Genomic DNA, 18,091 nt, shown 5'->3' on the forward strand with positions numbered 1-18,091 from the left:
TGGCTCTGTTAACACCTTGATTTTGGACTAATGGCAGAACTGTGAGAGAATAAATTTCTGCTGTTTGGAGCCATCGAGTTTGTAATTTATTATGGCAGCCACAGGAAACTAATACTAATAGTCATTGTATCAGTTCCCAAATGACACCCAAACCCAGTTCTTCAGCCAGTCTCCTCTCTTCCTATTACGTCTTTTTTAAAAAAATCATCTCCCTTTCCCCATCTTACTTGGCTTTCCTCTCTCCCACCTTCTACCTTTCAGCCCCTGTCTCTGTGTGGGCTGCCATAAAAAATGCTACAGACTGGGTGGCTTAAACAATAAACATTTATTTCTCACGTTCTGGAAGCTGAAGTCCAAGATCAGGGTGCCAGCACGTCGGGTTCTCGTGACTTCTTCCAGGTCGCAGACTGCCGACTTCTCCTTGTGTCCTCACATGGTGGAAAGAGGGCAAGCTAGCTCTCTAGCCTCATATAAGGGCAGTAATCCGTTCCTGAGGGCTCCACCTTCATGACTAATCATCTCCCAAAGGCCCCACCTGCAAATACCATCACACAGGGGAGAGTGGGTTACATAAACATTCAGTCCATAACAGTCCCCTTTCCGCCTTTCTGTTTTCTTTCTGCTTCTTACTGTTTCTTCCTGGTTTGGGTCCCACTATTCCTAACCTCGCTTCATCATGCCAGTGGCACCTCTGGACCTCCCCCCTGAAAGTCCCCCGTGATGAATGCTGGGTTTATACTGCACACTTCACCGTGTGGGAGCTGAAACCTCTCATTTGGAGCAAAAGCCACAGGAAATAAGCAAGAAGCTACTCATCATGTCAGTAGAGAATCTTAGCCCTCTACCTATCCACTCGCCTTCCACATCTTCTTTCTCTTTCAGGTCATCATCTCTCCTGATAACCAGTAATTTCAGTCATTTTCTACATGCGTTTCTGTTGGTCTTCTGAGAATTCTCATTTTCTGGAATAGAAAGGCCTCATCGTCTTTGGTGAGCCTGGGTGGTGCAGGGGGTTAGTGTGCTGGGGGAGATTACAGGGTGACAGGGATGGGGGCAAGATGGCATCACCCCACTTTCTGCCGACCCTCAGCAGAAGGGAGTAAACAGAGCAGACAGCACCTGGGAGAAAGGAGAGATTTCTAATGACTTCCTTCCCGGGTTCTTCCCCGGAGCCTGTGTTATTCCTATCCTTCTGGGGCTCTGCATTTCTTTCACTGAGCCAGAAAAGAGCTTAGTGAATGAAGAGTAAAATGTCCTAGCTGCGTAGGATGAGTGTAGGAAGTCATCAAACCAGGGCTGGAGGCCCCCATCACAGCAGGGCTCACCTGGCGAAACACCACTCAGAAGTCACCTTTTGTGTGTGTGTGTATGTGTGTGTGTGCATGCACACATGCAAAAGACCTCTTTTTGCGTCCTTTAAATTTTCTCTGTCAAAGAAATGTATGTAAAGTAGTTTAAAATCAAATATCCGAAGGTACTTTTACAATTCCTCTGCCCCACTCCCCACCTGTGCCCCTCTCCCCTGGGGTGCCAATTTTGAACCTCTTGAGGCAGTTATCTCCATTTTTAAAAAGATGCTTATACTGTTATTTCTGCCACTTCTTGCTTTACCCATTTTAGACACTGGCTCTTCACTCTGTGTCGTGATGCATGGAATTTTAGCCCTCTGCTCTCTGCTTCCTCCCACCTACGCTATTAATAAAAACCAGAACAAGCTCCTAATTATGGGGCCCTTGCTGGGTGCCGGGCACTGTTCTGTTTTGGCACGGCTGGTCACCCTTTCCTCCTGGACACACGGTGGCTCCCAGGACCCCACACTCCCTCTGGCTCCTCCCGCCTTACCAACCACTCCCTTGGTCACTTCTGCCGGCTCCTTCCCTTCTCCCTGCCCTCTTCAGGATGGAGCATGCAGGTCTCAACCCGGTCCTCTCTTCTTCACCATCTACTCTCCCCTGCTTGGTGGTCTCATCCAAGCTCATGGCTCTGAGTACCTCCATTTCTTGATGACTCCTGCCCTGACCCCTGCCCTGACCCCAGACCCTTATGTCCGACTCTCTTCTTGACATCTCCACTTAGACGGCTAGTAGCCGTCCCACACTTAACACATCGCACACCCACTCTGGCTGATCATTCCAAAGGCTGGTCCCCCTGCCGTCTTCATCATCTCTGTGATGGCAGATCTATCATCACAGTCGCACAGGTACAAAACCTGGGGGGAGGCTGTGGTACAAAGAGAAGACAGAGCCAGTGAGAAATTCCCCACAGCAGATGTGGTGAAGACATCTTTAAAACAAGCTACTATCACCAACGTTCATAGCAGCATTATTCATAGTAACCAAAAAGTGGGAAATACATAAGTGTCCATCAACAGATGAATGGATAAACAAGATGCAATATATCCATACAATGGAATATTATTCTGCCATAAAAGGAATGAGGTTGATAAATACTCCAATATGGATGAATCTTGAAAACCTTACGCTAAGTGAAGGAAGCCAGACACAAAAGGCCACATGTTGTATGATTCCATTTATATAAAATGTCCAGAATAGGCAAATCCATAGAGGCGGAAAGCAGACTATTGGTTGCCATGGGGTGGAGGGAGGGGGAAATGAAGGGGAACACTAATGGGTACAGGGTTTCTTTCTGGGATGATGAAAATGATATGCAATTAGATAGTAGTGATGGTTGAACAACGCCATGAATATACTAAAAACCACTGACTTGTACACTTTATAAGGGTGAATTTTATGGTGTATGAACTACATCTATAAAGCTATTTTTATGAGCTAATATTCAAATTTAAATTGTTTGCTGTAATGTGTTACTAAGTAACTCATTCTCATTACTCCAACCTTCAGTTAAGGACTGCTACATACGCTGTCTCTGTTAGAACACTTTAAAGCAAATTGAGGGCAAAGAGTGACGTTCTGTGTTTGGGTGAATATGGAGAAAAGCAGACAGCCACACAAGGTGAGATGCAGAGAGCAGATCAAGAATTAAGGAAGCAAAAAATTAGATCAAGAAGTAACTAGGAGAAGCCTGAGAGCTGTGGCTCCTAGAGGTATCTGGGGCAGGGGGGCCAGAAAGCAGGACCTGCTGATTTTCCTCCCGTTAGAGGCATGGGGACTGTAGAGATATTTGCTAATTTCTTCCCAGCCTCCCATCCTTAGTTATGTTCAGATATGTACCTCTCCCTGACCCAGCTCATACACTGCATGGAAAGTCTTTGGTTATAGGGGTGGGGCATTGCCTCACAACTAAGCTAATCAGTGATGGTCCCGAGAAGGACTTAGTGTGTCAAGTCAGAATAAAGTCCAAGACTATTGTTCCGTGACTGGGGATGGAAACAGTGTTTCCTGGTGATATATCTCTGCGAGGGAAAGTCCAGGAACTGCCTTCAGCCATCTTGAGAATATGAGGGAAGAAGTGGTTTGAAAAATGGAACCAACCCAAGATACTAATTCTGACATGAGCCCTGGATCAAGCTGCATCTAAAGCTCTGTCTACTATTGGACAATTCAATTATATGAGCCAATTAATTCCTTTTTATGGGTTGAGCTTTCTGTTACTTGGAGCAGCAAAGATCACATCTATGGTCAGGTGATAATGTTTGAGAGTACAGAGACTGTGCAAAATACACCTTACTATCCCCCTACTATGTTACTAGTTTCGTTATCAGAGGTTTATAAAAAGGGGCATAAAACCTCCTGAAAATTCTGCTTATGAAATATTTGTCTGGGTTTCATGATAATTAACACAAATCCATAAAGGTTTCAAAACTGAAGAAAAATGTAACTGACAAAATTAATTTTGATTTGTGTTTGCCTTAAATATTTTGAAAATAGAAGTCTAAGCTTGGCAAACCCAAGTTAGAGCTGGATTAACACCAATCCTGTCAACATGTCCACCATTTGGTTTCTGTAGGAAGCCAGGTGCCATGTTGTTTTGGAGTTTAGTGGGCTGCAAGTCAAAGTTGGCCATGCCCAGCATCGCTCTTTACCTGTAATCCACCCAGATTGCATTACACAGTTCATGTATCAGCTTCTAGGGGCCTTCCCATCCCAGGAACTAGCCTGGAAGCTTTTCATGCGATGTTCTACGTGACAGATGTCTCTATCTAAAATGGAAAATTATAGCAATTGCTGGAAATGTCACCATTATCGCTTGACTATGCAAGAGATGCACCCAAAACAAAATGCTTAAGCAATGTTGAAAATAAAGTATGAGCAAAAAACTACCAGGCAAATGAAATAAGGAAAAAGCTGGGATCCCACGATATTTATGAACTGAATGTAGAGGATCTCTTGCTTAGTGAAAAAGTGTGATGTATAAAGATGCATAAAGCATGCTACCTGCCTACACACTGACACAAACTCCCCCAAACTGGTGAACACAGGGGAAAGGGAACTGAGTGGTTGAGGGAAAGGTTTCTAAGAAAGAATTCATTTTTACCCTCTGAGCGTTCACACATTTTGAGTTTTGTACCAAGTGCATTTTTATTCATTCAAAAAATAATTAGATAATTTATTATTTTTACCTCCTTAGGTTATGATCATCCATATTTCTTTAACTAAATGGTGAACAGCCTCTCTAAGGCCCCTCTAAGGCCCCAGCATACACACTGGGATCAGTTCCTTACTCATAATGGTCACTTGCAGTATAAAAAAGAAATCACCTCTTCAATTTCCTGTATTTTTCCTTCTAATGGAGGAAATTTGGGTTAATAAGCCCTTAAATGTTACATTTAAGTTTGTGGCTGGTCATTATTATTAAAGTTATCGGAAGTGAGAAATAATTTTACCTGGCAATCATGACTATACCTTGGTCAATAATCCACATTATTTATTTACTCATTCATTTATTCCTTCATTCATTTTTCCTACTTGTTAATTAGAAGCACTTAGTATAGCAGACTGTAAACCTACCCATAATTTCTCTTCTTGCTACCAGTAGGTCACTAGAAGGTTAATGGTTTTAGCAAACTCCAATATTCCCATCCCCACACACTAACCAGAGGCATGTGTCGGGCTCGGCCAACACCTCATAGCCATCAGTAACCCGAGAGCACCCAATTCTCTGCCACCTGGGCCCAACTCCTCACTGAGTGAGTGAATCATTCCCCTCTCCCAGCTGAGGACCTGGTCAGCTGTCCCCGGGTAGACACAATCTTTTCTTTATATAATGTCTGCTACAATCAAAGCTTTCTAAAAAGCCCTGGGAGCTGGTAAGTAGGGTTTTCCCAGTTCTCCAGAGGAAGCTGGATGGTGAACTTCAAGGCGAAGCAGGAAACCTCACAACCTTCCTCACCAGCTCTGCTCAGTCCACCTGCCCTCACATTGTTCTTGGCCCCTTTCCTTCAAGATTTACTAATGGTTTCCCGGAAGAGACTGGTCTGCAATTTCAGTCTCAAAAAATGCAGTATAGGTGTCATAGTTTGTTCTAATTCCCTTCTCATCTATGTCTCGTGGCAGATCTTGGATATTTTGGACTCTAGGATCTTTCATTTGCCAATATATTTGCCAATATAATTAAATACGGAGCAGAGCAGATCAGCCCACCCCATAGCCTCAAAATTATTCAAATTTTGCTCATCCTCGTGTGCCATAACTGCGGCATCTGCTTGATAACCATCCCCCTGCCCGGCAGTCATTATTTCCCACTTGAGGCATATTTAAAAACTAAGTGGATGTGCTTTAGTCTCGCTGTTATCATTTACCAATAAAAGGAAGCCAGATTCAGTGACAACAAGCTCTCTGCAAATTGCTTAACACTGGATATCTTTGGGAGCTTCTCAAAACTGGTGAAAAGAATGAAGAAAAACAGCAATTTTCTTTACAGGGTTTAGAAGCTTTTCCATTGATATTTCTGAATGTCAGATAAGATCATTGCTGCCTTTATAAGTATTAGCCACAAGAAGAGAGACAAAAACAAAATAGTTTGTACCACACGGCGCACAGCTAAAGAGCCAGGATATTATTATACAGTTCGTCCATGTATTTAGTTGATAAAATATTTCTACAAGACCAGCTTTCATGCTATTTTGACAACATTAATCTTTGTGTCTATAGATTAAGACAAAGAAAGGTTTTAGCCAGATACTCAAGGTGTCCGAAAGCTTTAGAAAAATATAAATAAAGACTCTGTACTTATAGTACAAAATAGAAACAAGAAACCCAGGCACTTTCTTCTGCCCCTAGTAGATTTCTCGTTTTTGACGCTTGCACCTGTTTGAGGAGGCCTAAGCTAGCTGGCTCCGGAAGTTTGTGCCCTTGCAAGTGCTATCTCTACCTGAAACAACCTTCCCTCTCCACCACTTGTCTGGAAACTTCCTACTCATCCTTTAAGACACAGCTCAGATGTCACCTCCTAATTTTTAGACTCCGCAAGCCAGGGTTGCTGCTCTATCTTCTGTGCTCCAGCCATACTTTGACCATCACTCGACCAGGGCACTGGCCATGGGTGTTGTGATTCACCCATTCACACGTCTGTCTCCCTCACTACACAGCAAGCCCTGTGAGGGTAGGCTCTGTGGAGTAATCTTTAAGGCCCACTACACAGTTTGGTGTGCCTCACTCAAGGAAGGAGCTTACTCATGAACAACTAAATGAATGAGTGAGTGACTGAAAGACTGAATGAGATACACACGTCAAAGGCGGCAAGCAGATGGCTGGGGAAAGATAAATCAGTTGTCACCAGCTGCCAGGTCCCGCCAGCTGCACCACTCCACTTAAGAGCACACCTCTGGTATCACTCGTGAGAACTGCCTTCCCAGATGTAACAGCCCCTCCTGAGGATCCACGAAGTAACTCTCCTCCTTCCCATTGATAAAGAGTGGGCAATAATTTTTTAAAATAATAATTTAAATTACTTGATTGATAGCGTCTCCCTTTAATACATTTTTAAGACATGAAAACTCCACCATATTTTACCATACAATCAGGCATGCTCTTCAAGCGTCACTGAATATCCTCTTGAACAAGAATGGCGGAAATGGGCCTCTGGACAACCACTGAGCTTTGCATGGTGATTTCCACGGGAAAGGTATACATGAAGGGATCTAGAGACAGCCTAGGAAGACAGTTTTAAAAAAAGAAACTTGGCATGGAGACTAATGAGGGATTTGGCAGGTGAGACCAAGGATTATATTATAAAAAACCTTATGTCATCTTTTTTGGATGCTCTTTTAATAAATTACTCCCTTTTCTTTTTCACGTCAATGAAAAATAAAATATAAAGTGCAAAATCAATTCTCTTTTCTTTCCAAACCAGACATCCCATATGATGAAATGGTGTACCAATGGTTGGCCTAACAACAACAGTGACGGACATAAGCTTGGTCCCTGGAGTCAGTTCTGGGTTGGAATCCCCATTTCATCACTTCTTAGTACCATGCCCTTAAGCTCTTTGTGTGTCAGCCTTTTCCACTGTAAAATGGGGATAATAACACTAACCAATTGTGAAGTTTCATGAGTAAAGTGCCTAGTGTGGTGTCTGACACGTGGTTAATGCTCAGACTGTTAAGTGTTAACACCATTATTATCGTTAGTACGCTAATATTTCAGAATTCAGTTCTGTCTTCATATCGGAACATATTAATGTTCACGTTGTATGTTCGTAAGTGGCATATTAATTTTAGACTGCAAATCACCATGTTTTTGGTGGCCAGCTCTAAATGAATGTCCTCCTTCTATTGCATTTTTCCCCAAGGAACTGCATTATTGTACCAAGTGGTAATCACATTTTTGACTTTTATATTTCCCATGGTACCTGGTACACTGCAGAGCAGACAGTGGGCCTTATAAAATGGTACTGAACCAAATATAAGAAAGTGAAAAGAGGGACTTAACCACTGATCCAGTGGTTAAGACTCTGCGCTTCCATTACATGGGGCACAGGCTCGATCCCTGGTTGGGGAACTAAGATCCCACATTCCACGTGGCCAAAAAAAAAGTGAGAAGACAACAGAGTAATGCGAGGATATAGTCCATGCAGCAGACATGACCTGCGATCAACAACCTAGGCACTAATTGAGTGAAGATCAAAGAAAGTAACTCTAGGTACATTCTTTTTTTTTTCCCCCCCCTTTGGAAATTTATTTTTATTAATTGAGTTTTAAAACAACGTAAATGCCTATCTTCAGTTAAGTGTTAATTATGATGCCCATTCTTTTTTAACATCTTTATTGGAGTATAATTGTTTTACAATGGTGTGTTAGTTTCTGCTTTATAACAAAGTGAATCAGTTATATATATACATATGTTCCCATATCTCTTCCCTCTTGCATCTCCCTCCCTCCCACCCTCCCTATCCCACCCCTCTAGGTGGTCACAGAGCACAGAGCTGAATTCCCTGTGCTATGCGGTTGCTTCCCACTAGCTATCTATTTTATGTTTGGTAGTGTATATATGTCCATGCCACTCTCTCACTGTGTCACATCTTACCCCTCCCCCTCCCCATATCCTCAAGTCCATTCTCTAGTAGGTCTGTGTCTTTATTCCCGTCTTGCCACTAGGTTCTTCATGCTCTTTTTTTTTTTTTTAGGTACATTCTTAATAGCTTTCTCAGAAGCTCTATGGAGAAGTACCTGGAAACCTCATAAAACTAGCATTTCAACTGTGTCTCATCTGGCTGACTTGCTTCAATTGTGTCTCATTTGGCTGACTTGCTTATAAGACACTGTGATGAGCTTTTCAAGGCTGGCGGAGGGGTGGGGAGAGACTTCACAGAAAAAATAATCTTGGAAACACAGCGTAATGAGCAAACGTTATTTAAGGAACAAGGTTAAATGTGTTCTGTTTCTCAAAATATTAGCCTTTATTATAAAAATCACACTCAAAGTATAAAGCAGGGACAGGGAGTTATTGTTTCATGGGTACAGAGCTTCAGTCTAGAATAATAAACTTCTGGAGATGGGCAATGGTGATGGCTGCACAACATTGTGAATGTACCTAGTGCCACTGAACTGTGTGCATAAAGTGGTTAAAGTGGTAAATTTTGTGTTATGTATATTTTACCACAGTAAAAAAAAAAAGAGTATAAAGAAGTTTGAAAATCACATGCTTTCACACAGCTCTCTAAACATATCAACACACATATATAAAATTTGCACTGACCTTGTCTCACTCAGCTACAGATATCTCTTTTAAACTCCAATATTTAAGGATGACCTTAAATGAAATAATTAAAGTAATAAGGATCATTCATATAAAACAATCATAGTCAAATCCTTCAAATCAGCTGGTGGACCACAGGGCTTTCAGGAGGTCTCCAGGCTTCTTGTTACGTTCCCTTAAATGGGCTCAGGTACAAGAGGTAGCACATTGTTTATACAGGAAATTTCAAAGTCAGAAGGGAAAAGCTGTCTTTTATGAAAGTGAAGAGAAGAGAGACAAAGAAAGTAGGCACTGGAAATACTTTCAAGAGGTAAGAAAGCCAAAATCCATAGAAATCATGAAACTAAAAGATTCATGTCACCTTCATTAGTCTTACTTTTTGCAGCCCTAGAAAAGTCCAAGTGCACTGCAAAGAAATGGTTCATAGCTCCATCTTTTTCTGCAAATGACTCATGGGAGACCGAGGGGGTGAGAGAGCCATGCTTTTCTTTTACAATCACTCTGCCCTGCAGTCAGCAAGAGGGCAGGGGCTTGGGCACCGCTGTTCTCTGCAGGTCACCCTCAGTTCCTGGCACCAACCCACCCACATGCACTTGGTGCTCTCAGCACAGTGCGCACGCGCGCCAAACACCCACCCAGGAAAGGGTGAAGAAAGAGGGGGAAGGCTGTCTCCCCTCTGTCTTTCTTATGTCTTTGCTGCTCTTTCTCATTATCCCCTATTGCCAGAAAGTAAATTATAAAGTTAATTTTTAGCAGCAAAGTCTGTGTTTTTTGGTCTTTGTTTTCTTACGATATATTTATTAGCAGGTTCAGTATATGATTGTGTAGTCAGGTTTTTACAAGTTTGCACATGCAGTTCTTTTCTGTTGTTTTTATTAAAGAGAAAAGTATCCTTTTCCTCAACACTCTGTAAACTAGTCTATTACACTGGACCTGGGTGGAAGTTTCTTCCCAGTAAGAAGCTATCTCCCTCCCATTTTAGGGTGGATAAGTCCACACTGAAACCTTAAACCACTTTGGCTATGTCAGTTCAATAGCCTTTTAAGGAGCAAAGATGGCAGGGCTCTGGAGGGGGAGTTGTCCACTGACATTTCCTCTTATTGCCTTTCTGTGGCCACAAGCCACTGCCAGCGTGACTCAAACATGTCCTATCAACATGCCCAGGACAGGTGACAAAAGCAAAAACAGACAAGTACAACTACGTCAAATTTAAAAACTTTTGTGCATCAAAATTAACAGAGTGAAAGGCAACCTACAAAATGGGAGAAAATATTTTCAAATCTCATATTTGATAAGGGGTTAATATCCAGACTATATAAAGAACTCCTACAACTCAACAACAAAAAAATCAAATAATCCAATTTTAAAATGAGCAAAGGACTTGAATAGACATTTCTCCAAAAGACAATATACAAGTAGCCAACAAGGATACGGAAAGATGGCCAACATCACTAATCATCAGAGAAATGCAAATCAAAACACTCATTAGAATGGCTACTATCAAAAAACCAGAAAATAACGTGGTGACAAGGATGTGAAAAAAATTGGAAGCCTTGTGCACTATTGGTGGGATTGTAAAATGGTGCAACCACTATGGAAAACAGTATGGCAGTTCCTCAAAAAATTATAGATAGAACTACCATATCATCCAGAGGTCCCATTTCTGGGTATATACCTAAAAGCACTGAAAACAGACTCTTTTTTTTTTTCAGGAATTTAAAAGTTTCCTTTTTTTTTTCTTTTTCACAACTCTCACACACACACACTGTATTTTATTTTTACAAGAGATAAAGTAACTGACACCAAGCATTGTAAATGGGTGACCACAACAAAAGCAACAATGATTGCAATTACCAAACACGAAACACACTCATACTATGTCGTAATATTGACATTCAGTCCAGTAATCCTCCACTGTAACAGCTCCTTTACTTTGCAGTGAAAATTGATTTGTATATTTTTTGCCTCTGAGTCCTTGTGGGACTTTTTTTTTTAATTCAAACAGAAAGTCACAAAAATTATAATCATCCTCATCAGTTCACTCAGTCCTACGTAATTAATTTTTTTTTCATCTTGATCTTTTGTTAGCACTTTCATGAATTCATCAGTTTTCCATTAGAGTTCTGAAAATGCTTATTCATTCAGTTCAGCAGTATAGTCAGTTACCAGAAACCTGTACTTGTCAGAGTCTTTTCCATGAATTCCTTGAAGATGAAACCCTTTGATAGGAACATTTTTGCGAAAGCATCAGAGTACACCCAGAACTGTCTGAAAACAGACTCTTGAAGAAACACTTGCACGCACGCATTGTTAGCAGCACGATTCACAACAGACAAAAGGCGGAAGCAACCAAGATGAACAGATAAACAAAATATATGTACATACAATGGAGTATTATTCAGCCTGAAAAAGGAAGGAAATTCTGACATATGCTACGACATGGATAAACCTCGAGGACATTATGCTAAGTGAAATAATCCAGTCACAAAAAGACAAATACTGTATGATTCTACTTATGTGAGTCATCTAGAGTAGCCAAATTTATAGACATAAAAGGAGAATGGTGGTTACCAGCGGCTGGAGCAGGGAGAAAGGGGAGTTGTTGTTTAAAGGGTGTATACCATTTCGGATTTGCAAGATTAAAAAGTTTTGGAGATCTGTTTCATAACCATGTGAATATAACAACTGTACACTTAAAAATGGTTAAGACGGTAAATTTTATGTTACGTGTTTTTTACCACAATTTTTAAAAACATGCTCCAAATCACAGAGACTTAAGAGCTTTAAGGAATTTTTTTTTTAATGTTTTGGTCTTCTGTGCATAAACTAAGAAGAAAACAGATAGACTCTCCCTTGATTTGAGTAAGGGTCTTGCCTCTGTCCCTTGGGGGAAACATGCGTAGATGGAAAGCCACCTAATATTTCAGGTGACTTTCCAGAAGATGCAAACCGTGCACCATTAGAGTTATTGTACCTCTTTCTTTCCTGCCCAGCAAACTATGTCTGGAAAAGTCAAAACAGGTCCCTATCTTTTTTAAGAAGTTTCATTCCTCAGTGTTTGTGTGCATGATATTAAAACAAAAGTCAAATTTTAATATTAATTCAGCTTCATTTTAATTTTAAAAGTTAATGAAGGCCTTAGTCCAAGGTACGCAATGGGCCAGGCATTCAAGATGAAACATGAGGGACTTACAGTTTAAAAGGGAAGTCAGATGAATGAATAAATAACTGTGCTACAAAATGACTCCTGCTAAAAAAACGCATACATATAAAAAGGTACAGCACAGTATGGGAAGACGAGGAGAGAATATCTAGTGGAGATAGAAAGAGTAAGGACAGGTCACCACTGAGCTGAGTCCAGAAGCATGAGGCAGCTCATCTTAGCGGTTAACCCACAACACAGACTTTGGAGCAGAGGGATCCTGGACGTCAAAACATGGCCCTGCCACTGCTAGCTTTGTGCCAGAAGCATATTAGTTAACCTCTCTGAGCCTCAATTTCCTTACCTGTAGAATGGAGACAGTAATTTTTAAAAAGTCAATGTATAAAGTTATTATAAGGGTTACCTTAAATAAACTAACATAAATAAATGACCTGCTTGTAGCACATGCTCAATATATGTTAACAGTGTAGTGTTATCAGTTAACCTAAAAGAGAAAGGTGACACAGAGACAAGAACATGTGCAAAGGCATGAAGGTGGAGGCACGAGAGCTCTTGTGTTCTTTGGGAAGAGCCTGAGAGCCCGTGTGCATGGAGGGGAAGGCTTGCATGGAGGAAGTAGGAGAGGAGGCTGGGAAGGCAGTCTTTGGGCAGTGGGGACCTGTGGAGGGTTTAAGCAGGAGGGTGATGAGGAGACATTATCTGTGCCCCTCACATAGTCCCTTGGGCCTTACCATTTTAATAGCTGGTCTGATTTCCATGTCTGAGGGCTTCACAGGCTCCCTGCCTCCAAGCACTGCAGGAGGGCCATGAACTGCTGCAGAATTGGCACCTCTCCCCGACCCCAACCAATGCCTGATGAGAGCTGGAGTATAAATACCCCAGCTCTCTCACCCCTCAGGTGGGATAAATCTGAGGCATATATTCCACAGTGACTCCACTGGTTCCCCAGCAGTACTCAGCTCCAGTTACTCACATTGGTATCTGACTTGACAACACATCCCTTACTGGCTGGCTTCCCTTTCCCATCTCACTTCCCTTCCCACGGTATCATTTCCTGGGATCACCTCCCAAATAAATCAAGGACCAGAATCCTTGTCTCAGGGCCACGTTTTTTTTTTAAATTAATTAATTTTATTTTTGGCTACATTGTGTCTTCGTTGCTGTCCGTGGGCTTTCTCTAGTTGCAGCAAAGTGGGGGCTACTCTTCGTTGCAGTGCGCAGGCTTCTCATTGCAGTGGCTTCTCTTTTTGTGGAGCACGGGCTCTAGGCACGCATGCTTCTGTAGTTGTGGCATGCGGGCTTAGTTGCTCCGCGGCATGTGGGATCCTCCCGGACCAGGGCTCGAACCCGTGTCCCCTGCATTGGCAGGCGGATTCTTAACCACTGTGCCACCAGGGAAGCCCTCAAGGCCACTTTTGACAAAACCCATACTAAGACGTGTGCCATGACCTTACCTGTTTAGAAAGATACTTCTTGAAGCAGATGAAGAATGGATTGGACTGGGTGGAGCTAGAGGCAGAATTAGGAGACCACTGCAATAATCTAGGAGGGAGATGATGAGGGCTTGAACCATATTGTATTACAGGAGTAGAGTGGAAGGGACACTCCAGAGACAGTGAGGCAGGTCCTGAGTGACTGATGCATGTGGTCTAGGTTGGGCAAACAAGATAGTTGAGGAAGAGCCTCCTCTTGTAGGTTTTGCTGCATATGAGGGACTTGCAGGACATTCACTGGTGAAAACCTCAGCAAAAGGTTGGATCTCCAGGTTTACGTATGGAAGTTCTTGGCTTGTAAGTGGTAAATGGGATCATAGGGATGAATGAGGCCACGTGGAGAGAGGATTAAGGAAGAAAAGCTAAGACTAGCATCCTGGGGACACTAAATATTTAAGGATAGTAATAAAAAGAGGCATCGGTCAGAGGTAAGAAGTAGTCATCAACAAGAAAGGAGAGAATCTGGAATGAGTATGTCTTTGAATCCAAAAAGCAGGAAATGCTGTAGTGAATTCAAACAGATTAAGGCCTAGAACAAGGTTACTGGTATTGGCAACTGCTATGTCAGGGGTGACCTCCAACGCAGCTTGAGTAGAGTGATGAAGGCGGAAGGCAGACTGCGGGAGCCGGAGAGACAGAGGGAGGTGCGGGTGTGAGCTCAGAAAGGATGGAACACTCTTTCAAACTGCTGGGCGGTGACCGGAGGGAGACAGAGGGACCATGGACGTGGCGGGGGCGAGGGGAACACATCTAAGGGAAGGGAAGGTGTCTTTTAAAAGATGGTGTAGACCTGAATAAGATTATGGTCTGAGAGAAATAAGCACGTGGATAAAGATAAACCTAAAAGGACAAAGAGACTATTTGATAGAGGAAGGTCAGCACTGAAGCAACCGGGGAGCGGGGACAACTGCATAGGAGGAAGCTGGCTTTGAAGAGAGTGTGAGGACTTCTGAGAATGAGGTTAGGAGGTAGGGATGAGTAAACACAAAGGTAAATTTAGAGATTAAGAGGACTGCACGCTGCACAATTGCACATAGAGGGAATCTGGGCTGGCGCGGGTTGGTAATGGAGAGTGTCAGGAATTAAAGGGCTGCTTTAGGAGCTTGGGCAACGGTGGAGCGGGGGGCAGTGAGAACTCCAAAGGCCTGTGAACTAAGGGACCTGAGCACCAGGAGAGGGCAATGTGGAGGCAGGTGCTGGGGCCAAACCCAAGGAGCAGACACTCCCGGGACAATCCCTGCCTGGCATCTGCACCTTCTGGCCCCGGATCTTAAAGGTGCCATTTGGTCTTAGATGAGCGAGACTGGAGAGCGTGCAAGCCTAAGGGTGTACTTTCTCTGTGAAATAAGAGGCCAGGTCCTCGGATCAGAAGGCCCAGGGGTGGGGGAGGAACTTGGAGAAGAGTTGCAAAGATCGGGAACAGCCTTTGACTTCGTGTTGATTAAGGAGGTCAATGATGGGATGCAGTGTGCAGTCTCAGAGGGCCTGGGCCAGTGAACAGCTTGATGCCCACTTGGCTCTGTAAAGTCTGTTACCCAAATGCACACACATTTCCTTTTCCACATCTTGACTCTTGGCTCCACCTCCACTTTTGCAACTTGCAAACACCTAAAGCCAATAAAACTCCCGGTGCTGACCTTCCCCGGCATGGCGCCCTGTAGGTCTCACGGTGTCCATATCCACTTGGTGGAATGACTCCCCAATCACCTTCCTCCCAGCACAGTTTTCAACTGTTACTGACTGTGCCTCGCGTCTCCCTTTTAGGCCCATGGTTCCCACTTCTCTCTGTAGGTAGTGCTGACCCCTGCCCACTCACCCCCACTATTGCTTCACTGCTCTCAGGACGCCGAGGCCTGGATCTCAGCCATGTATTTGGATAATGTCCATCAAGGAATTAGAAATGCAATCTTTCTTTGGCGTTAGGTTATCACTGTTTGGAAATAGTTCTATTTCCTATGTCATATGAATTCTTAATAGCTAGGTAAAGAGAATTTTAAAATTATCTGGTTAATCCTGATTATTGCAGAAGTTAACCCAAATTTCTACCTGGCTTACAACTCCAAATTCAGTGGTAATCAATGTGTGTTGTTGAATGACCAAATTTAAAGTGGAAGAAACAGTAATAATAAGTTGCAAATGAGTTGTGTGAGTGATTTTCTTATTTTTCAGTATATGTTATTTTGACACATAACTTAAATATATTAAATATCAAAATACACAAAAATATATGTGTATGTTAGTTGATTATTTAATGTGTTTAGTTGGGGAAGAATTATATTCAGAATTATTATGAATTCTTGCTGTGCTATTATTTATATAGTTATTTTAAATCATCTTTTTCCCTATAACCCTATGATCTTTGAAACCTGTTTTATCAAACTGCAACAGCTTTATTAAAGCAAGTCAAACCCAAACACTTCACTTTCACCTACATTCAAGAAAAGACAGATTCACCATGACAGAAACAGCAGTGTAAATGCTAACGCAAACACTGTAAATGCCAGAAAATAATAAGGTAAGAATGTTACCCAATGTAGCCTTGGCTGGCATAGGTGCCAAATGGGGGCTTACACTTCTGATAAGAACACAGGCAATTTCAAGCCCCAGCTGTAACACACACAATTATAAAAATAAAGTGCATGTTTTTAAAAGAAACCAAGAAATATTTCTTTTGAAAAATTAAACAAAACAATGAAGGGAACTGCTATATCTTGCTTGTACATACTGCATTTCAAAGAAACCAAATGGCCCTTGTAGGAAAATTATCCTAAATAGAGTAATTCCAGCATATAAATGCAAAAAGAATGATACAATTTTTAAAAAAATCACCATTTCACAACTCCTACTAAATCATATTTACAGGCAAGCATTAGGGAAAGGTTAATGGGGAACGTTATGTTGGCTGGATCACACTGACAGCAACTGAACCTGAGCAAGTGATGATAAGAGAGAAAACTCAGACATTACATGCCACCTGTGTGAAGGCGATAAAAATATGCCACCTCCGATGAAGTTGATTTACAAAAAAGCAGAAACAAAAACAAAACTGACCCTGAATTTGATCAAGCCTCTAGATATAACAATGGGTCTAACAGAAAATACAGGGAAGAGAGGGACATGTCAAATACCACCACAGAAATGCAATCAGACAAACCCAAAATGTGGGAAATAGAACAGAACCAACGGCCAGAGTTTTCAACAAATAAAGAGCAAGAACAAAAGTGGACGGGAGGGTTAAAGACTAAAAGACACATCAACCAAACTCAGTGTATGGACCTTGTTTGGATCCTGATTAGAAGAAACCAGTAGTAAAAAGACATTTATGAGACAACTGTGAAAATTTGAACAATGATTGTGTATCAGATGATATTAAAGAATCATTGTTAAATTTTTTGTTATGATAATGGTTTCATGGTTGTGTGGAAAAAAGAGGAGGAGATCCTTATCTGCTAATGGTAATATCAAAGCCCTTACAGATGTGATGTTTGGAATTTGTTTTGAAATAATCCAGCAGGACTGAGGGTGGAGGTGAGGGAAACTGTGGAGGGGGAGTAGATAAAGCAAGATTCATGGGTAATGGATACATGGGGGTCCATTTACCCCATTCTTTCTGTGTTGAAATTTCTTAACAGAAAGTCCTTTTTTAATCACCTAAACTGCTGCTGAGTCCGTTGCAAAGGTAGTTCCAAAGCAACTTAAACTTGCTTGTGCTCCATCCATAGACTCTTCCCTCACGTCCCCACCTTCTCCATCAAAGCACCCCCTCTTATTTCCAATGTCCCCATAAAGGCCCTTGAAACCAATTGGTCATTGTCTCTGGCTCTGTATATTCAGTCTACTGCCACCTGCCTATTTTTACTCTGTCCTATTCCCGAACCCACCCTCCCTCCTTAGGTCTATTTTTATGGATTTTAGACCATGAACATGACTTCTTTTGCCATCACCCTCTGGCCAGCCTCTAACAGCCCACTCTACACATAGCCACTCTTCCTCTGTCCACATTTCTTCAACGGGTCTTGCTCCTGGTACCAGGGAGTTCTGAGCCAAGCGGTGGTCCACAGACCTCCTCAGTCTGGTCTCACCCTCCTACCTGTGGAGAGGAACACCTGCAATCCTCCTCCTCGTTACGGAGGTCGAGTACTACAGTAACAACCCTGGCTGTCTCCAACTGCTAACGTGGTCCTTCCCTTACGAAGAAGACAAATCTGATTGGTCCCAGACAAGGGTATGTGTTGAGCTTTGCTTTTACTGCTTTTTACCACTTTTTTGAAAAGTCTGTACTGGGCCTTCCTCTCCTGTATTTTTTGTTCTATCAACAA

This window comes from Balaenoptera borealis (assembly GCF_965194805.1).
Source record: "Balaenoptera borealis genome assembly, chromosome: 1".
In the NCBI taxonomy this organism is placed as follows: Eukaryota; Metazoa; Chordata; class Mammalia; order Artiodactyla; family Balaenopteridae; genus Balaenoptera; species Balaenoptera borealis.